Consider the following 26,480-nt stretch of genomic DNA (forward strand, 5'->3'; position numbering starts at 1 on the left):
CAAGTGTCCATCAATAGGTGAATGATAAACATACTGGGATATCCATATGATGGTATACTATTTAACAGTAGAAAAGAATGAAGTGTTGATACACATAACAGAGATGAATCTCAAAATAATTGTGCTGAGTGGGAGAAGTGAGGCCAAAAAAAAGGTATATACTGTGTGATTCTTTATATAAAATTCAGGAAATGTAAAGCTTATCTTTAGTGACAGAAAGCAGATCAGTGATTGCCCAAGGCAAGGGAGGGGGGGAAGGATTAGGAGAGGTGGAAAGAAATTTGGGGGGTGATGGATAATGTTCTTATCTTGATTGTGGTAATGATTTCACTGGTGTATACATACATTAAAATCTCAAATTGTACTCTTTAAATCTGTGCTGGTTACTGCCTATTATACCTCAATAGAGCCCTTAAATTAAAAAAAGAAAAAATGTGAATACACAGACTTGAAAAAATTGAACAGTCAAGGGAGTAATTCTGGCTCCAAGAGTGTCTGGGAAAAAAAAGACAAAGAGCTCACAAGATACCGTCTTTGTGTAATTTCCCTTTCTCTGGTTGTGTGGCCTCTCCCAGAGGGGCCCTCCTCATGTGGCCAACGGGGCTGCCACAACTCCTGGACTTTTTCCTTCTACATTCAGATCCAGAGAAAAGAAATCGGCGTGTTTTCCCCAGCGGTCTTCCTGAAACTCTGAAACTCACTTTAATTGGACCGGCTTAGGTCACATGCCTGTGAACACGCCAACCTTGCAGCCAGGGGACTGCGATGCTCAGAATGTCTCAGATCCGAGTCCTGTGAAGCGAGAGCAGAAAGGGGACGGATTTTTCTGCAGCAGTTCAGGACTGTGGTCGCAAGAAGGACAATGCAGACTGTGGTGATCGACCTCTGGCTGCAGGAAGCATGATGGATCGGGGACCTCAGCGGCTGTGCTCGGAAACCTAGCGCCTTGTTGGTGCGGAGGTCATATTTCCCTGAGGCTGCTCCCAGCCAGCCCTGAGTGCAGAAGGAATACTGAGGCAGGCCCATTCCCCGGAGACACAGGTGCCTTTGGCTTGAGGACTCCCCAGGGACCCCGCTGAATGGCTTTGCATTGTAGTGTGAGATCTTCCCACACACCCCTCTTTCTTTCCTCCTCTCTACACTTCACTTGGCATCTGACCTGCATCAAGGTGATGGCTCTCCCAGCCTCTCCTGGCCTTTCTGGCCTCCCCCTCCACTTCCCCTAATAAATCTCTTGCATGTTTAACCCCATTTTAGCATCTGCTCTTTTGGAAGACCCGGATTAACACAGGTGCCAGGGAGGCAACTAACAAGTCTCTACCTTTTTTTTTTTTTTTTAATTTTTCAAGGTTTTATTTATTTATTTGACAGGAGAGAGAGAGAGAGAGCACAAGCAGGGGGAGTGGCAGAGGGAGAGGGAGAAGCAGACTGCCCACTGAACAGGGAGCCCGATGCGGGGCTCAATCCCAGGACCCTGGGATCACGACCTGAGCTGAAGGCAGAAGCTTAACTGACTGAGCCAACCCAACAAATCTCTACCTTTAATCAAAAGTTCTAGAGTTTGCTCGGTAAGTTCTTCCCCCATATCTTATTTGACTTTTAGCTTTGCTTACAGAAACTGCTGGGGACACAAAAGCCTTGAAGTTGATATAACAATATTGACTTCTTGGCTGATAACCCTGCCTTCTATTTGCCAAGCACTCAATGATTTACAAAGCCCTTTATGGTACATAGCTTCATCTGAGCTTTACAAAAATGCAGTGAGGCAGGTGGAATTATTTGATGTTAGTCATAGGAGACTGATACTCTGAGAGGTCAAAATGAATGGTTTAAAGTCCCATAGATTTATGTCACCGCTGTGCCTAAAAAATTTTCAATGACTCCTCGTTGCCTTCAAAACAAACACCAAGCTATTAATGTGATGCAAAACTGCCCTGTGCTTTGGCAGTAGACATACTGAGCTATGTTCAATGTTCCAAGAAGGGCACCTGGCCTTTGCACATGCTGTTCCGTCTTCCTGAAATTCCTTTCCGTACCCTCTTCTGGTATCAACTAACTCTCTTCCTATAAGAAGATATTCTTTAAGACTGGATCATGTGTTCCTTTGGGTTCCCCAGCAACCTGTACTTATCCATTTCATAGCACTCGGCAAAATACATTGTAACATATACTGTAACATATACTGTAATTGACACTAAGTAGGACTGATCATCATCTGTCGCCAGAGGAAGAAACAGAATTAGGGAAGTGGAGTGTATTAGTCAGAGTTCTCCAGAAAAACAACCAGAAGGAGATAAGCAGATAGATAACATAAGGAACTGGCTTGCACAATTATGAAGGCTGAGAAGTCCCAGGATCTGCAGTTGGCAAGCTGGGGACCCAGGAGAGCCCATGTGTCGTTCCAGTCTGAGTCCGAAGGCCCCAGAACCAGGAGAGCCAGTGATACATTTCTAGCCCGAAAGCCGCTAGGCTTGAGATCTGAGAAGAGCTGCTGTTTCCATCCAAATTCAAAGGCTGGAAAAAGACTAACATCCCAGCTCAAGCAGTCAGGCAGGGAGAAGTTTCCTCTAACGCACAGACTTTTCTTCTGTTCAGGTCTTCAGTGAGGCCCACCCACCCTGGGGAGGGCGATCTACTTAACTGAGTCTACTGATTCAAATGTTCATCTCCTCCAGAAACACCCGCACAGACACACCTGGAATAATGTCTGGCAAAAAGTCTGTGCACCCAGTGGCCCAGTCAAGTAGACCCATAAAAGGAAACATCACACAGAGTAATTACACAAGGTTGCATGACAGTTGGTGACAGGGCTGGAGCACAGAGGCTGTCTCCAAGCCTCGTTTTATGCGGACATGTTACTGTCCCTTTGGACAAGACAGCCACGGGCTGGTGACACCTGCATGATCCATCTGGAGTTCCTGGATTTCTTACGTACTAGGTGCCAGGCTGTATGCTTGGCATTTTACTTACATCCCCATGACCTTGGACTGTCATTGTCTCCAGATGCATGGATATTTGTTGAGTGAACACATCCCGTTTGCCACTTATTAGGGGATTCAAACCCCGGACCATCTGACTCTACAACCAGTGCTTCTGACTGTTGCATCGTCCTTCTGGAAAAGGAGGGCTTGTTTTCCCAATCCCTGATTTCTTACCTCCCAGGCACATGTCCTCCTGGGGCTTGACTTTGTCTCTCCAGCCGGCTGCAGGCTGGGGAGGGCCCATGAGCAGATGCAGGAACTTGAAATCACAGCTGCCCTGGGGCAGGCCGAGCAAGGAGGCATCATCCCTTTGCCAGAGCAGATTTCCCCAGAGCTCCATGGTGCCGCTGAACAGACGCTGGGGGCAGGAGGCTGGCCACGCACCTTGCAGCTCAGCTCACATGCGCTCTGGCCCTTTCCACCCCAGGTTCCCGAGATGCACAGGGGGGTGCTGGGTCTGCCATGCCAGGCGGTAGCTCTGTTGAGGGGATTTGTATTTTTCTTTTCCTTTCTCTTTTTAAATCTCAGCAGTAGCTGCTCCTCTGTCCATGGTGGGTTCTGAGTGTCTCAGAGAGGCATCAGTATTGACAGAAGAGGCCCCACCGCCCAGCAGGGGATGCAGTTTCAGCAGATTTGCTGAGCAAGCTCATTAGGATGGTGTCTCGGCACCCTTTGGCAGCCCCAATTACTTGGCTCTGAGCAACATGAATATGGATCAGTGAGAGGAATGGGATCATGTGGATTAGGGTGTTGTTTTTTTCTTTTCTTTTCTCTTTTTTAAACACAGAGACAGTATAGAGTAGGATTTTAAGGTCAGTACTTTTGCAGTCAGAGAGACCTGGCTTCCAATTCCATCTCTGCCCTTTACTACCCATGTGACCTTGGGAAAGGGCATTTGCCACTCTGAACCTCAGTTTCCTTATCTGTAAAATGATCCTCATGATAATGAATACTGCAAAGGCGTATTGTTAGGATCACATGACTTGATGCATTTAGCACAGGGCCTGAGTGTTCAATAAATGTAGCAGTTCCTAGTGCTCCATCTGGAAGCGGTCATATCCAGAGCAGCTGGTTTCTTTCCTATGGGTGAGGAAACCTTTTCCAAGAGTCTCCCTGCAGATTTTCCCTTATGGTTCATTGGCCAGAATTGGGTTATATGCTCACTCCTGGGCCAGTCACTTGCTAGAGGAATAGAACTTCTATTGTTGGCCTCGACCAGTGCTTGTTAGACAAAATTAGGTCACACCACCACTCCTGATTGGCATCCAGTTGAAGGTTGCCAAGCATGGCAAGAAGCAGGAAAATAACTTATAATGAGGAGAAAAATTAGTCAATTGAAAAGGACGCAGAACAGACACATATGTTAGAATTAGCTAAGAAGGACCTTAAAACCGGCATTCTAACTGTATTCCATGAGTCTCAGATGTTAGGTAGAAATACAGAAGACATAAAAAAAAAAAGTCCCAAACTGACCTTTCAGGGATGAAAACTCCCATGTGTGAGATGAAAAATATGCCAAACGCAATTAACCACAGATTAGATGTTGCAGAAGAAAAGATTAGCGAAGTTGAAGACTCGGCAATAGAAATTATCCAAAGTGGAACCCACAGAGGGAAAAGAATTTTAAAAAAATGAACAGAGCATCAGTGAGCTGTTGGACAACTTCAAACAGCCCAAGATATGTTTAATTGGAGTCCTTGAGGGAAAGAAGAGAAATACAGGATGAAAGATGTGAAGAAAGAATGGCCGAACATTTGCTATATTAGATGGAAAGCTTCGGCATCAAGTGTATCCTGGTTCAATGCCCCTCAGCACCCGTGTGAGCCTGGGTACATTAGTCACCTGTTCTGAGCTTTGTGGTGAGTCCAGCTTCACCGAGTAACCTCCCTCACAGGGCCACTGTGAGGCCCACAGGAGATGTGGTTCATGGAGCACTTGCCACAGAGCCTGGAACGTGGTGAGCCCCTGGTAGTGTTCTGCTGTGACTTCTATTACAGCCTTTTCCAGCTCTGGTCTTCTGTGGTTCCACAGAGATTCCAGTGTTGACCCTTTGACTGACTGATTGATTGATTGATTGATTCATTCATTCATTTAATTTTTTTAGAGAGAGAGAGTATGCATGTGCACACTTGTGAGCAGGGGCGTGGGGAAGGGGGCAGAGGGTGAGGGAGAAAGAGAGAATCCCAAGCAGGCTGCACACCCAGCACGGAGCCCGACATGGGGCTTGATCTCACGACCCCGAGATCATGACCTGAGCTGAAATCAAGAGTTGGCCACTTAACTGGCTGAGTCACCCAGGTACCCCGACCCTTTGGTTCATTTCATAATAACTGACATTTATTGGGTGCTTATGATAGCTCAGGTTCTGTGCTAACTGCTTTATTTGTATTAACTTATGAAGTACTTAATACCAAACTCTGAGGAATATATATTTTTACACCCAGCTCCATTTTATGGATGAGAAAACGGAGGTCCACAGGGTTAAGCAGCTTGCCTGAGGCCACAGCTAGTGAAGACAGTCAGCTCTGTTAACTCCTCAGAGGCTCTGATCATATCTTGGCCAACCTCTTTATTTTATAGTTCATGAAACTGAGGCCCAGAGAGGCTGAGGGGTCTTACCAGAGGCTGCACAGCAAGTCTGTGGGAGGGCCAGGGCTAGAATCCAATGCCTAGCCTAGAGCTGGTTTCATTCCCCTCCAGGACCTCTCTAACAGGCTATGATTCCCAAGGCTTTTTAGTCAATGTATTTGTCAATATCTGCAACCAATTTCCTGGGTTCAGCCTGGTGCCCGGCGCAAAACCTCCTTCCTTTCCTTCACTCTTTATCTTCCAGTACAGGTGAGCAGCTCATTTAAGTCCTCTCCTCTCCCCCCAGCTTCCAGGAGGCTTGATGGAATAATTCATGCAAACATCTTACTTTCAGGGCCATTTGCATTCAAAAGCACTGCTGGGAGTGAACAATGCTTAACCTAAAGTAATGAGTTTCCGGTGGGCAGGATTGGAGGTTTTGTGATGGGCGTAGAATCTCACCAGCACCCCTAAATCACACTAATCATTTATTCTCTCTTGCTTTATTCATTCAATTTTTTGGTTATCTTTCTGGGCACTTCCAAGGGCCAGAGATTTTATTTGGTATTGGGAAAACAAAAGTAAAGATGGGTAGGGCATTGTCCCTGCCTTTGGGGAAGGCAGAGAAAGGAACAGATGACTACAGTTGGGATGATCATTGTTATGACCCAGGATGGAATGCCTGTCTCACTACTTGGGCCCATCAGGGCAGGCTTCCTGGAGGAAGGGACCTGAGTTGAGTTTTGGAGGATTAATACAATGTCACCTCTTCCCACCAGAGAGAGCTCCATGAGAGTAGAGGCTAGCAGTCAGAACAATGCCCAGCATTGCAGGTGCTCAATAAGTATTTGTTGAATGAATGCCTAGAAAAATAAAGATCCGGGAAGGGATTCCAGGCAGAAGGAACAGCATGTGCAAAGGCATGAGAATGCAAAGGACACAACACATTTGGGAATGGCAGGAAACTCACGGTGGCTTTCACACAGGGTACGTGGAGGGGATGGATGAGTCAAGGCTGTGAATCAGAATAGGAAGGTCCTTGAACCAGAGGCTGAGTTTGGACCTGAGTCTAGAGTTTGAAGCAGGGCAGTAACATGATCAGCTTTGTGCTACAGAAAGAGCATCCTATTTATTGTGTGAACAAGAAAATGGGGATGAGGGAAAGATGGGAGTGTGGGGCTGGAGGCCCAGAGCAGCATCTGTTCTCGGAGTTTGCACAAGGACCCCTAGCGAGAAAGCCAAGCTTGACTGGGGGGGCACCGAATGGGGTGGCTATTGAGACTTGAGGGAGACTTCGTCCCAGCTACACCTTCCCCGGCGTCCTGGTGTGGTCATGCAGAAAGCCCATTACTATCCCACCAGGAGAAGCTTCCCCTTGTTAAAATTCTGGACCACGGTGTCTTGTATTAAAGCTGATATTAAGCCATAAAATGTAATATGTTATGACACCATAAAATGCAGTGTAATTGCTATAAAACCATAAAATGTAATGTAACAGGCACAGTGTCTATTACACTGCCTCACAGTCTAAAAGAGTTAGCTTCCACTCTCCTTTTAGACAAACAAACAATTCCTATTCATGACTACCTCTGGAGAAAGGTATAGGAAAACCAACCCAGATGAGCATGAATTGTAATGTGCACGTCAAGGGAGGGGGCAGTGTGGTGTGCAGCAAAATCCCGAGGCTTTCAGTTAAACAGCGCCTAGCCTCCAACTCCGTCCAGTGATGTCTAGCTCAGGATCCCCAAAAGCAGAGCGGAAGATGGGAATTTGAACGGAAGATGGGAATTCAGACTAGATTTCTCTTGAAATCACATTTGCTTAGCTCCTTCCTCTGCCCTGATCTGCTTCTTTCACTCTCCTTCTCCTGTAAAGTGACTGGTGGGCTCTCATCTCCCCCACACCAGCCAGGCAGTGGTCTCAGAATCTCTCCCGCAAAAGGGACACAAGCTTCCAGCATCTCTGAGCAAGGCTTGCAGGTGTGAGATGTTGGCAGCCAACATTGGCAGTGGTTGGTGATGGGTGCCCCGGTAACGGGGGGGGGGGCAGGAGGGTGGCACCAACAGCACAAACAAGCTTACAAATTTGTTGCACTGTCCGTTTGGCTGAAAGACTTGCCTCTCTAAGCCTGAATTTTTCTCTGTGTAAAATGAGGCTAGTGCTATCGCATTGTAAGGGGCTGTGCAAATCAAATGAGATCCTAAGGAGTCCTGTCTAGTTCCAGGCCTGTACAAAGCACCTTCATATGCAGGTATCCTCTCATAAATATATCCACATACATGTCGTGTCACACACATGTACTCAGGATCACGTAACGCACATACTACGGGAAACACCACCCCATAGGTGTTTATAGAAGGAAGTATGCAAATAGAAATGAATACATATTTAAATATGCATATAGAAACAATATCAGGTACATAATAAAGCTGTCCTAAGAAAAGGGGTGTCTTTTTTTTTTTTAAGGTTTTATTTATTTATTTGAGAGAGAGAGACAGAGAGAGCACAAGCAGGGGGAGGGGCAGAGGCAGAGGAAGAGGGACAAGCAGGCTCCCCACTCACCGGGGAGCCGGACGTGGGGCTCCATCCCAGGACCCTGAGATCATGACCTGAGCCGAAGGCAGACGCTTAACCTGCTAAACCACCCAGGCGCCCCACAAAGGAGGTGTCTTGATAAAATAACTCAAGGCAGAGGAAGAGAGAGGGACTCCTCTGGATTGCTATGCTAAGAGGGATCCAGTGCGGCTACACCAGAGGCTCAGTTACCTTGTATCCGCTCCATCCTGAACCAAGCTAGGAGAAGGCATCTTCATGGGGGGGATAGGGGGGATTGGTATTTGCGATAGATGGGAGGCGCCTGTATTGGTGTGTGGTGAGGGGATGGGCAGAGTACTAACATCATCAGCCTACAGACCTGAGAGAGAGAGCTCCAAAGAGGTGATGGGGAGATCCAAGAGTCTGCAGTGAAGATCCCATGGCCATTCGGAAGTGGGGGAATGATTTAAATAGAAGTGAACAGCCACCCCATCTCCCCACCCTTCGGGGACCCTGTTCAGGTACAAACGCTTGACTGAAGCATAATGAAAAGGACTGTTCTGTGTGTTTGTTTGGATTCAGGGTATATGCACGATTAGCTCATGGGAAGGTGTTTGGTCATGTAGTATATATATCCCTCCCCTTCCGCTCTTAGTAGTGCAATATGCTGGTGCCTGTTGCATCATTTAGGATTTCCATGCAGCTGCGAGAAACAGAGACACAAAAATATTGGCTAGCACACGTTGAAAGATTAGCCCCTTTCACAGAAAAGAAGCCCAGAGGGAGAACAGTCCAAACCTGAAGTTCTCCAGGGGCCAGAAAGTAAGGTAAACATCTGAAGGGGGCGGTGGTTACCCAGCTTCACCCAGTTGCTTCCAGGAGGCACCACATGCTCTCAACGTTGCCTGATCTTTTGATCTTTTAAAAGGAGCTTAAATCCTGGATTTGGTATGTGTCATCTGACTCCTAAATGTTAACAACTAATTAAAAATTTTGAAAGCACCAAGGACCTAGTAACACCCAGAAGTGTGACATATTTAATCCAGGGCTGCCAGTCTGTGACGGCTAATCTAGTCAGAACGATACAGAAATTCTTGTGTGTGCATACATCACTATGTGAATACGTCAATATTGTGAAAGAGTCTGGAGCTTTCTTACTGAGCTATTCTCAAGCCGTGGGTGCGTGCGCTCTGAGCCCTGGGGATTCAGCAGTGAACGATTGCATTCCCCTCGAAGTTGAGAGCTGGAGTCTTGTCCCCAAAGAGGTTCCAGGCTCTGCAGCAGGTTGGAAAAGCAGACCCATGATGAGTGGTCAAAGGGCTTTATTATAGAGCTAGACAGTTGGTGGGGCTGCTCATGTAAATCCATTACCCCTGCATCGGATGCTGAGCCTGAAGTCAAAAGGGCTGCCAGTCAGAACATATGGACATGAAATGGGAGACAGCAAGAGCAAAAGAGAACTCGTGAAGATGGGCTGGAACCCTCATCTATCTTTCTCTGGGACCCACGTATGGCTCTTGGTGCCTCCAGACTTCAGGGATGCTGTGACCTATAGGAGGACCACATAGCTGCACCCAATCCTGGCCTGGGATTTGGAAAAGTAGAAGAGAAGATCCGGCAGGAGATGGAGGGGCCATAGACTTGTCTGCTGCCCCCAAGCCCCCAAGATGGGCCACCTGATCCATGACCTGGGCGGAAGTTGTGATAGCACCTGAACTTACATTGACCCTCTGACCATAAACGCAGCCGGCTTGCGCTTCATGTTGTTAAGGTTCATGAAAAAAAAAAATTAAAACCAATCAATTACACAGTAATTACTAAAAGCTTACTGTGCAGTCACCAAAAAGACAGTTTGCAAACCCGGGACACTCAAACCAAAACATGGAATGAGGTTCAGAGATACATTGTTACCACGCAGCTTATATGGTGTGTAGGCGGTGAGTGTTCATTCTATACTGTGACCAGGGACAATATTTGAATGTTCTTAAATGAAAGGGAATTGGTTAGTGGTGATCTCCTATCAATCTGGGGGAACTATTTAAGTTTTGCTTCTGATTTTCGGAGGCATAAGCTAGCAGTGACCCAGGTCAAGCTAACCCTACTTGTTTTGCAAAATAAGCTGAATTAAGCTATGCTTGTGTGACTAACTGCTTTGGTCTGCTCAAGGAATTCTCAAGTGTGGTCTCTGTCTGTGTTTGACTTTAACAACGTCCACCTTTCGAAGCTCACCCAAATTTCTCTTGTGGCCAACTGGAACGCAGAACCCTACAGGGGAGGTGATTCAGGGAAAAGGTTTGCACTTAACCAAGAAGACACCATACAAAACCACTGCAGACAGGGAAGACAGAGGGTAACAAACGAAGTGGCAATACTGTGAGAGTTCTGGAAGGGGAAGGGAGAGGGCCTGGGGGCGCTCACCCTACAGAGAGCTGAGGAGTGATGGGGAGGTAGGAGTCAGCCAGGGGAGATGCGTGCAGTGGAAGCAATTAGTGTGTGGAGGAGGGAGGAACAGAGGGAGGGAGGGGAGGGAGGAAGAGAGGGAAGGGAGGAAGAGAGATAGGAAGGGAGGAGGGTAGGAGGAAGAGGGGAGAAGCAGAGTAAGAGACAAAGGGAGAAAGAAGAACAGAGACAGTGAAAGAAAGAAGCGTAGAGAGAGACAGATTGGAGAGAATTAAGGAATTTACGAAGTGCATGTATTTAGAACATAGAATGGAAGAAGAATGGTATGAAATGGGCTGGAGAAATAAGCCCGGACCAATAACACAGAAACATACACACACAGAGAGATCAACACGTGTGTCTATGTAAAAATATAACGTACACATGGATGAGTGCGACTCAGCCAGTTAACACATAGTGCGCATCCACATCTGTCCATAAGGAGACACAGAAAGATACATATAATTCCCCACTGCTTCCCCTCCTTTCCCCTCACATCCCCAGGAGCAGTGGGGTTAATTCTGGTCAGATCCTGGCCCTGTTTCTGTCATTGACTTTGCCTATGGAGGGGTGGTGTGGACACACAGGGGACTGCAGCCATCGCCCGAGTAGTTCGCCCTATTAGACATCTCATTTTGTTCTGGAGGTAAAGATGGCCCTTCTGACATGATAGCAAAGTCTGACTGCCAAACCGGGGCTTGGCTTCTGATTCATTTTACAACTCACTTTACAGTGTTATTAATGAATGTAACAGACCATAAAAGCAGGGAGGAAATGAGAGAACAGCATGTCCCCACTGTGAATTTTGGTGAGACGCTCAAAGTGTGACAGTGTTGTTGGGAGCTGGGGTTTGAAAGCAGAAAGGAACAGAATGGACAAACCCAGGGTCTTCCCTCACACCTCAGCTGTCTGTGTCCCCGTGAGTGCCTGAGTGTGTGTACATGAGAAAGAACCACATGGATGCATCTCCACAGGTGCCATTGTGTGCATATTTGTTTCTGAGTATCTGGGAGAGGGAATCTAAAACCCCAGGAGCAAACCCTAAGGTTTCTAAGAAAATATATTTTCTTCTGCACCGCCAGCCCCCCTCCCTTCTGCTTACAGAGGGAAGGAAAACATGATTTCAAAATTTCTGCCAATGCTTAGTGTCAAGATGGAGACCCTGGGTTAGGTGCATCTTTCTTTTCTGAGGATGCACCACCAAGAATTTTGAATAATGCCACAGACGGTCCTGGAGTTGTCACTGATGGAGATCAGGAAAAATATTCATTTGCTTCACAAAATAGAATAAAATTTTGCAGATGTCCCCTGGCACAGGGAAGTTGGAGAAGGATGCAGATCCGGGGAGTGAGAAGGCATAAACAGAAAAGGTATCAGGCAGGGAACTAGGGGGAAGGACAGTCTGCGAGACTTTAAGGAGCTTTAAGAATGGAGATGTTGAGTGTTAACATTTTAGGTTGTTTCCTGTTTCACACTGCGCTGTAATTCACTCCTGATATCACTAAACCTTCCATAAAAGTCTGAGTATTAGTTGAGGTAAAGATTAAGCTGCTGTAACAAAGAATTCCCAAATGCTGTGGATTAAAGAAGACAGAAGTTTCTTATTCGTGGAGCTGTCCTGGGGTGAGTGGTAACTGGAACGTTAGGCTTTGCTCCACACCCTCGCACAGGGAACCAGCTTCCTTCCCTAGCATTGTCCTTATCTGCATGGTTCAGCTGCATCTGAGCACATCCCTAGGCCTTTGTATAAAGGGGAAGGAAGAAAAAGAACATGATGCACAATCTTCTTTTAAGCAAATGGGGCGATGCTAAATACATCACTTTTGCTCACGTTCCATTGGTTAAAATTTAGTCACATGGGCCATCTTGTGCCCAGGGGAGGTTGGGAAATGTAGTCCTCAGCTGAGCAGCCACGTGCTCAGCTATTGCTATGGAAGAAAGGGAGAATGGAATTTGTTAGAAAACTGACAATAAACTGAGTCTTACCTGGGTTATTGTCATAGTCTCCCACCTGCACTGTGGCTCTCTTCAGTCTATTCTGAAAGCAATAGCCACAAGTCCCGGCAAAACATGTTATTCTCTGCTCAAAAATCTCCAGTGGCCTCCCATATGCTCTGAGTAAAAGCCAAAGTCCTTGGAATTGCTTACTAAGCCCTATATGATTCCCAACCCTCACCCACTTCTAACCTCATCTCCTATCACTCCCTCCAGCCAGACCACCCTCTGTCTTCGTCAAAAATGCTAGGCATGCTCCTACCTCAGGGCCTTTGCACTTGCCGAACTATCTGCCTGAAACACTCCTTCCCAAGATATCCATGTGACTCATCCCCTTACTTCCTTAAGTCTTCACTCAAATGCCACCTTCTCATCAGTCAGGCCTTCCCTGACTGACCCCACTCCATTTAAAAATGACAACTCTATCCCGATTCTCTTTAACTCCCTTCCTCTGATTTTTCTCCATAGTACTTACCATCAGAACACATGCGTCATATATTATAAATGTGTGCATGTGTTTGTGGTCTGTGTATGATTTATTTGATTGTCCTCACCATCAGAATATAAGCCCCAGAGGGCAGGGATTTTGTTGGATTCACATGTTCATGCCTTCAGGCTATATTAGATTGGGATGAAGAGGCTGGATCTTTATGCTCTTATAATGACCAGTCTCTATACTAGCTGTTTTGGAAAGGGAATGAGACATCGGGCAAGATAGCTCTCCACCGATGCTCGGGAAATGAGCCTGAAGGGGTATTTGAGCAGTGCAGGATAGTGTCCCCTATTGGAGTCATTCTGTGGATCAGAGGGGGAAGGAGTCAGTGTAGAAGCAGAGAGACAAGCTAGAAACACCTGGTGGGGAATGACTCTCCAGGCTGGGGGTGGTGGGAGTCCCTAGTGACTAAAGGTACAGAGGTGGGACCTCACAGGGGATCTTCACAGATTGTGAAGAGCTACTGTTCCTCTCCAGTAATAATGAGAGATGCTTGCAAATGAAGGCTGGGGCTTTGCTGTTAGTTGGAAACAAGATGCCCCACCCGGGAAATGAATCTCCCTGTCCCCACACCTCGGGGCTGGCTCTTTAAGATCCAAAGGACAAAGCAAACCAATATAAGCGTTCTTGGCAAACCAGGTGCCCCCCAGCCAGTCCCCAGTTTTCTGACAAGCTGTGTCACAGGACTGATGGAGTGATTACATTTGGTGCTGAACAGACTCAGGTCCTAAATAATGTCTCTGTAAGAGACCTGCTGTCTGAGATGCCAACTGCATCTGCCCTGTATTTCATTAGGGCTCCCAAGGCAAAACAGAGCCCAGTAAGTGGGGAGAGGTCACGGTCTGAGCACTTTGCATTCTGCAAGAGTTCTTTGGAGTTCGGTAAAAAGCTCATTGCATGGAGCTTCCAAAACCAAACTTCCAGGCAGGAACAGTGACTCACAGTGTGACTTTGAGCAAGACATTTCCTTCTTAGGCTTCAGTCACCCCATACACAAACCAGTGGGGAAAGGGGGACATTCATTGGTCCCTAATGGCTCTTGAATATTCATAACGTTTTCCTTTTAGGGAAGGGCTTATGATGTGCTGAGCTCTTTATAAGGGTTATCTCATTTAATCCTTACAAGAATCCTATGACGTCAGCGTTACTATGTGAGGAAACCGAGGCTCAGAGAGGTTAAGTAACTTGTTCAGCTGTTAACGAGTAACAGCTACTTAGTGTTGGGTCTGGATTTGAAAGCCAGCAATGGACCTTACAGTCTAAATCCCTCTGTTTTAGTTTTGTTAACAATAATCTTAAGGGTTCAGACTATTTTTCACCTTACAGTCTAGGGGAAGATGATTTATCCAAGGTCACCTACAGTTAGATTTGCAACTTCCAAATGTCAGTCTGACGCTCGGCTCTGGGCTGTCTTGCCCTTGGGCTGGAATTGTGTGTAGGACTCTGTAGAATGTACTTATTGGTATTGCCCAAGAGGACCAGAGTTTGGGGCGGATGTGTTGGGGAGGTCTGGACTTGACCTTGACGAGACTTTTCAACAGTTATGACAGATCTTATCCTGGCAAAAAGCCAGATCTCATCCTGCCTCGAGCTTCTTAAATTCTCTGAGCTGAAGCCTAAGGAGACAGCCAGGTCTGTTCTTGCTTCCTCCTCAAACAGCTGGTACAGCAGGCAGTAGGCAGGACGTCCCCCAGGCCCTGCCACCTACTGCAGGGAAGAAAACTAACCCAAGAAGCCGCATGGTCGCCTGTGAACCTGGTTGGAGTTCTGTGCTGGTCAGGGTTCAGGGAGAAGAGCACTCGTACTTTCTGGGGGTGGTGGAAATAGGTACCTTTCTGGAGGAAAATTTTGGCCACTTGCATTGAAACTCTTAAAAATGTGCATTCCCTTGTTGAAGATGCTCTCATTAAATATATAAATATATTCGCAAGGAAACAAGACTGCAAGTTTAACCACGGAACAGTGAACAGTGGTTGTTTCTGGGTGGTGGGTTTTTAAGGATATATATTTCAAAATTAATAGACAATTTTTTGAGCAATTTTAGATTTGCTGAAAAATTGAGCAGGAAGCACAGTTTTCAGTACCCCTCCTCCACAGCTTCCTTTATTACTAACCCCACCTTGCATTGGTCTGGTGCATTTGTTACTATTGAAGAGCCAATATTGGTACATTATTAGTAAGTGAAGTCCACAGTTTACTTAGGGTTCCCTCTTGATGTGCATTCTATGGGTTGGACATAGTATAGTGACATGTATCTGTGATTATGGTGTCATACAGGATAGTTTCACTGCCCTAAAAATCCCCTATTCTCCACCTGCCCATCTTTCCCTTCCTCCCTCCCTCCCCCCAAACCCCTGGCAACCACTGATCTTTTTAATGTCTCCATAGTTTTGTCTTTCCCAGAATGACATACAGCTTTAATCATACAGTATGATGCCTTTTCAGGTTGGCTTCTTTACTTTACAATATACATTTAAGGTTCCTCCTTGTCTTTTCATGGCTGGATAGTTCATTTCTTTTTAGCACCGAGTAATGTTCCATTGTCTGGATGGACCACAGTTTGTTTATCCATTCACCTGTTAAAGGACATCTTGGTTGCTTCCAAGTTTTGGCAATAGTGAATAAAGCTGCTGTAAACATTCAAGTGTAGGGTTTTTTTGTTTTTGTTTTTTTGTAGAGATGAGTTTTCAGCTCATTTGAGTAAATATCAAGGAGCGCAATTGCTGGATTGTATGGTAAGAGTATGTTTAGAAACCCCCAGGACTGTCTTCCAACATGGTTGTACCATTTTGCATTTTCACCAGCAATGAATAAGCGTTCCTATGGCTCCACATCCTCACCAGCATTTGGTGTTGTCCATGTTCTGGGTTTTAGCCATCCTAATAGGTATGTAATGGTATCTACTTATTGCTTTAACTTTCAGTCCTCCAATAAACTATGATGTTGAGCATTTTTCATATACTTAGATCCCATCTGTGTATCTTCTTTGGTGGGGTGTCTATTCAGATCTTTTGTCCATTTTTTATTTGGGTTGTTTGCTTTCATATTGTTGAGCTTTAAAAGCTCTTTGTATATTCTGGATACCAGCCCTTTACCAGATATGTGCCTCACAAAGATTTTATCCCTTCTGTGGTTTATCTTCTCATTCTCTTAACAATGTCCTTCACAGAGCAGAAATTTTTAGTTTTAATGGAGTCCAACTTAGCAATTTACTTCTTTTGTAGATCATGCTTTTTATATTGAATCTCAAACGCCATCGCCAACCCAAGTTCATCTAGATTTTCTCCTCTTATCTTCCAGGAGTTTTATAATTCTGCATTTTACAGTTAGGTCTATGATACATTTTGAGTGAATTTTTGTTAAAGGGATATTATCTATGTTTGGAATCTTGTGGGTTGTTCTTTTTTTCTTTTTTTCCTGTATGTGGATGTCCAGTTGTTCCAGCACCATTTGCTGAAAAGACTGGCCTTTCTCCATTGAATTGCTTTTGCTCCTTTGTCAAAGATCAGTTGACTCTATTTGTGTGAGTCTATTTCTGGCTCTCTATTCTGTTGCATTGATCTTTTGTCTATTCTTTCACCAATACCACACTGTCTTGATCATAGTTGCTTTATAGTAAGTCTTGGTGTCAGGTAATGTCTGTCCTCCAACTTTGACCTTCTCTGTCAATATTGTGTTCACTATTCTGGGTCTCTTGCCTCTCCATATAAACTTTAGAATCAGTTTCTCAATAACCACAAAATAGCTTGCTGGGATTTTGATTGGGTTGCTGGGATTTTGAATGGGAATACTTTTCCTTTTTTTTGCTTATTCTGTATTTTCTAATATCTCTACAGAAGTATGATGATCCAGAGCATGGCCTTCAGAGCCTTCAAATCTGGGTCTGGATTCTAGTTCTGGTATTTATTAATTTAACAGATTTTTTTTGTGTGTGTGTGATGTTGGCTATGAACTAGGTATTGTTTGAAGCACTTTACAAAGATGAACACAACCAATCCCTGTTACAACTTTATGAGATTGGCTTATGGAAGTAGGGTCTCCATTTTACAAGTAAGGAAACTGAGACACAGAAAGGTTGGTTTAGCAGGGAGAAGTGTAGTGAGGATGTGTGGCAGACAGCTTTAAGATGGCCTCCTTTGATCAATGATGCCACCTCCTGGTGTTCCTATCCTGTGTAATTCCTTCCCCTTGAGTGTGGGTAGGATCCATGACTTGCTGCTAACCAATGGAATATGGCAAAGGTGATTATGTTGCATAAGATCATAACGTCCATCCCAATAGCATACTCTGTCCCTTGCTGGCTTTGAAGAGGCAAGTTGCCATGCTGTAGAGGCTTATATGATGAAAATAGCAAGAAACTGAGGCCATCGGTGGGACAAGCCTTGGGGAACTGAATATTGCCAACAAGCCTATGGGTTTGAAAGCAGGTCATTTACAACACTCAGGTCAGACCCCAGCCCTGGTCAACATCTTGATTGCAGCCTGATGAGAGACTCCGAAGCACAGTCTAGATAAGCCATTCTCAGACTCTGAGGCACTGTGATGTAATAAGTGTGTATTGTGTTAAGCCTCCAGGTTTGTGGTTATTTACTTTGCAGCAATAGAAAACTACTACAGGACAGAAACCAGTCATCCTCACTCCAAATCCCATTCACTCCACCTTTTTCACCTTGTTGCCTCCCTCCTTCCCAGCCGCGGGGCTTTGGGCAAGTTACTCAATCTGCCAAAGTCTCAGTTTCTTCATCTAGGCAATGAGAATAATAAAGATCCCGAATTCATAAGGTTGCTATGGGGGATGAAGGAGAAAAATCAGAGATCTTGGCAAAATGGTGGCCCTTCAATGAACGTTATCCTGCTGTTGAACCTCACAGCATCTGGAAAGGCACACAGGTATAAAAAGAACACAATCATATGCGAGGAGGCTGGTCTCGAACAAATGGGGAGTCCAGAGATTGAGGCAAAAATGGCTTTTCCATTCTATTCCTTTGAGTTCCTCTAGAATCCCACTCAGCTGTGTCTTTCCTCTGTGGCTTTTGTTCATCTTCTCTCCCCTTGCTCACATTCTCTTGCTCACATTCCCTTCCACCCCCTCCTCTCCTCCTGTGTCCCAGCCCTATCCTGAATCAGCAGAAAAGGTGACGATCTCAAAATTCAAAAATTTAAAATTGCCCTTGAAAATCCCTTAGGAGCCATCATATTACAGAGCTACATGCTGTCTCTCACTAAATCTTCCTCCAAAATTGGAGTTGATGACTGTTTATTGGGTTTCTGTTAGGAAACATGTTGAGCTACATCTATCTATCTATCTATCTATCTATCTATCTATCTATCTACCTACCTATGATCTATTTATCTAAGTAGGTATATTATTTGTATCTATGTATCTTTAAACTCTAGAATCATTCTCAGTGTGGCAAAGATGTCTTCACCCTGAGAGCTAAGTGAGAAATGACACCAACTGGGAATTTGATAAATTCACATTTCCCATCTCATGCCTATTCTGGGGCAGACGCTTAATGAGTGGAATAAGGGAGCATTATTATCAGCACACTTGTGTTGATATTTCTCTTTTTATCTTAACTTTTGAGGCTCCCACTAGTCGTATTTCATCAGTTCTAATTCTAAGCACACTATCAGTTCTAAGCACACTTTGTCTAATTTTAACCTCTCTGAAAAGGAGATGCATTTTCCAGTCTGCTGTCGGTCAGCCAGCAGGCAGGTATGAATGTGGTTCCATTCCCCGTGTCCAAGGAAACTTGGTCATAGTCGTTCATATTGTCGTCACTTCCGCCCAATTATGCACACTGCCAGTCCTTCACGGGTTGATTTTAATTGCTGTTTAAAATGTCTTCAAAAGATTACACTACGATATGGTTTGGCATTGAAGTGGAAAGTTTCCGTGTCCACAGAAAGGCCCCCAAGCAGGACAGTGGGGTGGAGTTTTCACATTAGTGAAGCAAATGCTTGTCTTTGGGGGAATGACTCCAGGTTTATATTTTTTGCAAAGTAACAACCAAATTTTACTGAACGCCTAAAAAGTAAGAGACTAGTCGGTGAGGATGGATTGCATTTTGTCACCGAGATTTGTGCAGAAAGATTCCTTGTCACATACCAAGCCAGGCAACAGGAGGCAAGAGAAATTGCCAAATCCCTCAGAAAAGATGAAGGGAATTTTAAATGAGGCATGGTGTGACCAATTAAGGTGTTAAAAGGACTATAAAGGCAGCGGGTGGTAACTCAATTACAAAAGTTTATTTAAAAAATTTCTTAATTTTATGAAAAATAATGGTATATTAAGATCAATGATGGGGGTGCCTAGCTGGCTCAGTTGGAAGAGCATGAGACTCTTGATCTCTGGGTTGTGAGTTTGAGCCCCACATGGGGTGCAGAAATTACTAAAAAAAATAAATAAAAAAATGAAAAGATCAATGATGGATTTAATGAAAGACGGTTGAATTCAAGTTAGTTAAATTTCCGTGATGCAATTCCAATTTCATGATCAATGAACTCTCGTGGTATAACATTGAAGTGTTATTGTATTTTAAAAAAACTTCTGAACTATTCCCTCTGTCTTTCTGAAAATGTCTCCCAACAAGAGGTAGGAAAGGGGAAAAAGAGACCCCTTTATTCTGAAATCTATATGCATGTGTTTTATGGACATGCAACAATAACAAGCAAAGCTGTGTATCTCCATGAATCCAGAAATGTGGATCCTAGGAATTTATCCCGAGAAAGAAAGCATGAGTGAGTGCAACTGTCTAGTTGCCGGGATGCTTCCCTCAGCTTTGTTTATAAGAATAAAAAATTAGAGGGGCGCCTGGGTGGCTCAGTTGGTTAAGCGACTGCCTTCGGCTCAGGTCATGATCCTGGAGTCCCTGGATCGAGTCCCGCATCGGGCTCCCTGCTCGGCAGGGGGTCTGCTTCTCCCTCTGACCCTAACCCCTCTCATGCTCTCTGTCTCTCATTCTCTCTCTCTCAAATAAATAAATAAAATCTTTAAAAAAAAAAAAAAAAAAAAGAATAAAAAATTAGAAATAATTTACGCGTGCATCAATAGGAGTGAACTTAAATTATAAGACATCCATTTAATGGAATTGTAGAGTAGGCAGACGTTAAAAACGTCTGTAAAAAAAAAATAAAATAAAAAGGAGGATACAAGCCAAGCTTGATACCATTTTTGTAAAATAGTAATCATCATAGTAGTAGTGATAAGGTCTCTATATTCAATATATGAATATTCACGAGAAAGAAACACATGAAATATAATAGTAGTTGCCTCCTGGGACGCCTGGATGGCTCAGTTGGTTAAGCATCTGCCTCTGCTCAGGTCGTGATCTCTCCCGGGTCCTGGGACGGAGCCCCACGTTGGGCTCCCTGCTCAGTGGGGAGCCTGCTTCTCTCTCTCTCCCTCTCTCCTCCCCCCCAACTTGGGCTCTCTCTCTCTCAAATAAATAAAATCATTAAAAAAAAGTAGTTGCCTCCTTCTGTGAAAGGGGGGAATGTGAGTGATTTTTATTTTCGTCTGAGTTTCTGATTCTCTTTCAAAAAATATTTTCATATAGTTAAAAATAATGAGAGGGGAAAAAAAGGAATTGATGTAGATCCTAGGAGAGAAATGAAGACGAGCCACCTGCGTAGGCTTCCTCTGTGATGTCTCTTTAGACGTCCATGGGCTCCTATTCCAGTAATGACTTTGTCTGCTGAAAAAAAAAATCCTAATTATACCACTAATAAAAGCATTTCAGTGGCAAATATGTTTACTTTCGTAAACCAAGACCACAGTAGTGGAAGCCTCCAGTGTGTGTTTGCATTTGGGTGGGAAGTCAGGGAGGGCTATGCCAAGTTTGTAAATACTCCCTGCTTGGGCAAACATTTCTTTCTTTTGTTTTTCCTCTCCATATCCTGTAGGAGGGAGGAAGCTTTTGTTTTGGCCACCAGCAATTTCTTTCTCAGTGGGTATGTGTAGAAGAATGCAACAGGGAGGTGGTGATTACTGGAATTGGCTCTCATAGGGACTGAAGGTTTGTGTCCCACACTCCCCCCCCCCCAACATTCATATGTTGGAGCTCTCCCCTGGGTGGCTGTGTTTGCAGATGGGGTTTCTAAGGAAGTAATAATACTTAAATGAGGTTATAAGGGTGGGGCCCTGATCTGATAGGATTGGTGTCCTTATAAGCTCACTGTGTGTGTGTGTGTGTGTGCGCGCGTGTGCACGCGCCTACGAGCGTGTGCTCATGCATGCATGTACATGCACTGAGGAAGGGTCCCTGAGGGCACAGTGAGAATGCAGCCCTCTGCAAGCCCAGAAGGTGGGTCTCACCAGACATCAAATCAGCAGCACCTTGATGTTGGACTTCCTAGTCTCCAAAACTGAGCACCAGATTTCCACTGTTTAAACCGCTGAGACTATGGAATTCTAGGTAACTCTGTTTTGGCTGCCTCTCGCTGAGACACTGAGGATCTGTCCTGGTCTGAAGGCAGAGACCATCATTCCTGATCAATAGCCAAGATGTTTGGACCCTCATCCCCCTTTTCACCTTGATTCTTTTTTTATTTGAGAGAGAGCGAGAGATAGAGAGCCTGTGGGAGCATGAGCAGGGGACAGGAGTGGGGAGGGACAGAGAGAGAGGAAGCAGACTCCCCACTGAGTGGTAAGCCCCATTCGGGGCTTGATCTCGGGCTGAGATCGTGACCTGAGCCAAAACCAAGAGTCGGACTCTTAACCAACTATATCCCCCCGGCACCCCTCACGTAAATTCTTTGCTTGAGTCTCCCTCTTCATGCCAAGAGCTTCATGCCAAGAGCAAAACAAGGCAGCAGTGAGAATGTTAACACTGGTCTCTTCACCCAGGGTGTCATCCCCTTCCTGCCCCCTGCCCCCCGCCCACACAAGTCTCTCCCTGCTCTTGCCTCATGACCATCATAAGGTGTGTGAGCCTGTATCATTCAATGGGCCCTTAAGTTGGTCTCTTCCCTACAGGAAGTGTGTCTTGTTCCTCATTTTATCCCCAGCACCTAGAAAAGTCTGTCAGATAGGAAGCACTCATTAAATATCATTAAATATCTGTTGTAGAATAAATGAACGAAGATGAATGAGCAACATAGGAGTGCCTGGACCATAAAAATCCCAGATTCTTGGACCTTTTGAAATAATCTAATTCAGCAGTTTCCAAAGCTCTGGTTTCTGGATCCCTTGACACACTTAAAAATTACGGAGGACCCCAAAGAGAGTGTGTGTGTGATTAGACCTATCAGTAGTTACCATATTAGAAATTAAAGCTAACATATTTTTAAAATATTTATTTAGAAATTCATTTAAAAATAATAATAGGCCCATGAGATGCTCAAAGATGTTATGTCAGTTGCCCAAGATCACACAGCGGGCCAGTAGCAGAAACTGGGATTCAAACCCAGAGTTAGGTGTTTGAGTTTTGGCTTAGTTCATTATCCACATTCCTGGAGCATAACTAAATGCTTGTGAGTTGAAAAAAAATGAAGAGGATAGGCTTCTCTCAAAATGCGGGCTTCCCTTAGAGCCCAGAGAGGGTGGGAGTACCCCAGAGGGCCAAGGACAGAGCTGGAGGGTCAGGACTGGCAAAATTGGTTGTGAATCTTGGTGGACTTCCCTCAGACCTCATAAAAGATGCTCCGAGGCCAATCCACCAAAAATCAAATCCATGATATGTAGTTCTCTGAAAAATCAAGTTGCTAATGACCAATTGCTCAAATTAGTCAAATTTTCCAAACCTCATTTAAGGAAAATTCTCATCAATTATAGTTAATGAATATCAATATACTCCTCCTGAATATAGTCAATGACTACATTCTTCTACATGTGGTATTTTAATATGCTCCCTGGTAATACTCGATGAATTTATACTTCTTGAATATCTTACCCCCAAATTTATTCAAGATATTTTAATTATATTCAAGACTCTAAGATATTCAAGAATATATTCTTCATTAAAAGATAGTCATAAGAAAACTAAACAGCTCCCATGATATTTAGCTTTAGACAAATTGAGCTGGAAATGCTGCTGAGAATATGAAATGCTGCTGAGAATATATTCAAGACCAATTTATTAAGAGGACCATATTCATAGTCATTGAAAATCTTCAAGAAAGCTAGTCAAGGCATGTTTGGCAAATATAGCAAACCGGTGAGTTGGGGGTCAGTCTGTTAGCACATGCTGGTCCAAGGTCTCTTGTGCCCATCTGGGGCCATGCATCTCTCGATTCCATGGGAGACTTGGGAGGGACAAGTCCTATTACAAGACTATGAGTTGTTGGTTTTTTTTTTAATTATTATATTATGTTAATCACCATACATTACATCATTAGTTTTTGATGTAGTGTTCCATGATTCATTGTGCATAACACCCAGTGCTCCATGCAGAACGTGCCCTCCTTAATACCCATCACCAGGCTAACCCATTCCCCCACCCCCAAGACTATGAGTTGTATCTGGACCCTCAGAGGATAAGAAATCATTATGTTCCCAAATACCACCTTGACCCTTTGGTCACTTCTGTGAGAGGGGAAAAACATAGAAGAGAAAAAGAGAGAGGGGGGGGCTCATTTTGGCTGCAACATACTGCCAAGGACTTTGTGGGCTTTATTTCTCTTAATCAACCCAAGGTTATGAAAATTATCCCTTTTACTAATGAGGACGTTGAGCCTCAGACATGGGAAGACTTGCCCAACATTATCTAGTTATTCAGGGGCAAAGTGGGGATGTGAACTCCAGCAGACTGGGGATGTGAACTCAGGCTGAGTGGAGATGTGAACTCAGGCTGAGTGGGGATGTAAACTCAGGTGGAATGAGGGTTTGGACTGAGACAGTGGGATTTCAGAACTTGAGGTCTAGGCCATTGGACCGTACATTCTCCCACAAAGACGACAGGGAATCCGTGAACAGAAAAACAAAGGTCTGGAGGCCTGGGGCTTTGCAGTGAAGGAATCTGGGAGCCATAAGGGGATTTGGTGGCATGTCCATCTGGATGTTAGAGCAAGCAGGAGAAGGAATTATGAGTCACATGGACAGGCTCCCTTTCTTTCTCTTTGCCATGTAGAAATGAAAATGATAGAAATTCTGATGATCTATTTATTTATTTGTCCCATAGACACTTAGAGCTCAGATCCAGCTATATTACATTCCTGAAACATAAAAAAAGCTAAACACAAAGAACTGTGGTCAGAGCAACGTTAACCACTGGCTTAGAAGCTCGCTTGGCTTCCAGAAGCAACTTTATAGAAGTTTTCCAAAATACTCACTTTGTTCTTTCCAGGGGGAAAAAGCCCTTTTATTTTTGTTCTTTATTATCCAAGTAAGACATACATTGCATGTATATTGCTGATAAACAAACAAACAAGATACATATAAGCTAAAATAATAAAATAAAAATCACCAATAAATCTTCACTCCCCTACTCCAAAAAATCATTGTTAATAATGGATATATTTTTTTCCCCAGGGCTGTTTTTATGCAATTTTCAAATGGGATCATATTGCACATGTTATTTCATAACCCGATTCCCTTAATGTATTATGATCTTATTCATAAAAGCAACTTCACATCATTTTTATTAATTGCAGATTTCTGCTTGTTGATGATCTATTCCCCGTCCCCAAAGAGGTGAGAGATGGGGAAACACTTCGGGCCTGCCTGGGGTGTTGATTTGCAGGGTCAGGGACCCTCAGAGGGGACATAAGAGGGCTTTAGTGGGTGGGTCTTTAAGGAGGGGCCACCTGCAGTCTCTCCCTGGCTAGTCAGGGCTCAGGAGACTGCTGATGGGGAAAATCTGGGGAGCCCTTAGAATAATATTCCGCCAGTGTCATGAGGCTGTGAGCAGGTGCCCTCACCTTCTTAGGTTCCTCTGTCAAATGGGGCTGCTTTGAGAATTGTATGTGGTAAACCCGTTGGGTTCCCACACAGCGCCTACTCCTTTTCCCTCTGAGCTCCGTGGATCTAACACAAGACACTTCCATTGACACTGGAGGGTCTGCAAGCCCCTCCCAAGGACAATGGAATCGAGTAGCGTTTATTCCAAGACAGTAACGTTTGTCAGGGCACAGCAGAATTTGGCAGGACAGCGTGACTGGTGCCTCTGAATGTTGGGAACTTGGCTCTGAGGCCCCTGTGCCCTGGGCCTCAGCATCCTTTCTCTCCCCACGGGGTGGGGGTGGGGCTGGCTTTCCCACCCCCAGGTCCTCCTCTTCCGCTTCCTGCTTAGTGTTCCTTCACAGTTCCCAACTGTGTCTTTTTGCAGAGACCCACCACCGAGAGAAGAAGCTTGATGCTGTGGATGATGGGAAGTTGGTGAAGCCCTTGGGTGGTGACCTGGTGCTGGACCGCCTTTTCCTAGACGTCATTTAACATCTGAGAATAATTGCAGAGAATAGACATCCTCCAAGTAGTCACTTTCCTATGCAAAAGAGACTCCGCAACAATAACTTATTTCTAGCCAGTTAGTGAGATAAACCTAAAAAACTCACCCCAGTGCCCATAGAAAGCACGCCATATGTGCTATTACTATGCTTATGACCCCTTGGAAAGGCATATAAAAGCATGAGGATCCTGCATCTGGGCACCGGTGGGGAGTCTGAGACAAACACCGTTCCTGCAAAGAGACCCTCTCCCGCCTCCCGCCGCCCCCGCCCCGGAACTAGCCCCAGGCAGGCTGCATGCTGGGGAGTATTTTCATACCCCCTCACCGCCTGAAGACAGCCAGGGTGTCACCAGGCAGATAAATGTGCTCATCCTCTCCCGCTGAAATTGGCACGTCCGGTGTGGAGCGTCAATGATTTATTTACCAGTGACAGTTCTGCTCTGGGGTGGAAGTGCCCTGGTTTGCTGAGTGGTTCATTCATTTGTCTTTGTTGGCAGTGCAAGCCCGTGGGATCCCCATCTCGGCTCAATGCCTTATTTCTTCCGTATCTTGCTGCTCACACTGAACGGGGTAGGCATGAGGGGCTCGTGGTGTGCTTGCCTTCTCACCCGCAGAAGCACCCTTTTGGGTCTGCTTTGGGTGGGGTGGTCCCGGGGGATGATGCTGGAGGTGGAGGGAGGCCTTATGTGGAATCAGAGAAACCACATCTTACAGTCATGGACCTTTTTAAGATGCCACAGGAATCAGATTGCTCTGGGCTCAAATGCTGTCTCTGCTGTTTATTAGTTGTGTGGCCTCAAGCGAATGGCCTGACCTCTCTGATCCTTGAGTTCCTCATCTGTTATGAGGGAATAATAACACCCATTTCCCCGCTGTCTGGTGAGGATAGAATACTTAAAGCACCTGACACGTAGTAAAGTGAGGCTGACATATGAAGGAAGTTCTTTAAAAAAGGCAGCAATTATTCCTATCTTTATCCTCATTATTATTCCCCTGGGCTCAGAACAGGTCCCTGGAGAAGGAGGGAGTGTTCCCTTCAGGCTTTTGAGATACCAGAGCTGGAAGCAACTTAGAGGAAAA

The 26,480-nt window shown here is 45.0% G+C and overlaps 1 long non-coding RNA gene across 1 annotated transcript; it reads left to right on the forward strand.

Annotated features, from left to right (window-relative positions):
* Positions 1-1,486: 1,486 nt before the first annotated feature.
* LOC116648993 lies at positions 1,487-25,776 on the forward strand. The gene is made up of 3 exons (XR_004302601.1): positions 1,487-1,568; positions 24,607-24,646; positions 25,281-25,776. It is a non-coding gene; the product is annotated as an uncharacterized LOC116648993 (long non-coding RNA).
* The last annotated feature ends 704 nt before the right edge of the window (positions 25,777-26,480 follow it).

Source organism: Phoca vitulina, unplaced genomic scaffold (genome assembly GCF_004348235.1).
Source record: "Phoca vitulina isolate PV1807 unplaced genomic scaffold, GSC_HSeal_1.0 scaffold46, whole genome shotgun sequence".
NCBI lineage: Eukaryota > Metazoa > Chordata > Mammalia > Carnivora > Phocidae > Phoca > Phoca vitulina.